This window comes from Brassica oleracea, chromosome C8 (assembly GCF_000695525.1).
Source record: "Brassica oleracea var. oleracea cultivar TO1000 chromosome C8, BOL, whole genome shotgun sequence".
NCBI classification, from domain to species: domain Eukaryota; kingdom Viridiplantae; phylum Streptophyta; class Magnoliopsida; order Brassicales; family Brassicaceae; genus Brassica; species Brassica oleracea.
Genome location: NC_027755.1, coordinates 33163960 through 33164384, shown reverse-complemented (window position 1 = coordinate 33164384; position 425 = coordinate 33163960).

Sequence of the window (425 nt, the reverse complement as noted above, 5' to 3'; positions counted from 1 at the left end):
TATAACAAAATTTTCATTGTGGGATTAACAGTTTTAGTAATTTATAATTTAAAAAAAATAAGTTATCAATGATCGTTCAAAACTTTTATCAAAAAAATTGTTCAAAGCAAAATTTGAAACTAAAATATTGTATTTTATATGGTTTATATTTTAATTTAAAATGATATATATATTAATCTTAATAATTAATTAAATTAGACTTTTTACTTATATAATTTTTGTAATCATTTGTATTTTGTCATAACAAAAATTTTAAACCATGGATCATAAAATTTGAATGTGAGACTTTAACAGTTTTAGTAATTTATAGCCGTTTGTAAAAATTTAAAATATAACATATACATAAAAATCTATTTTTTATTATATGGTTATTGTGGTTGTTTAATTTATTTAATAGTTTAAAATAAAGCAAATATGATAGAAAA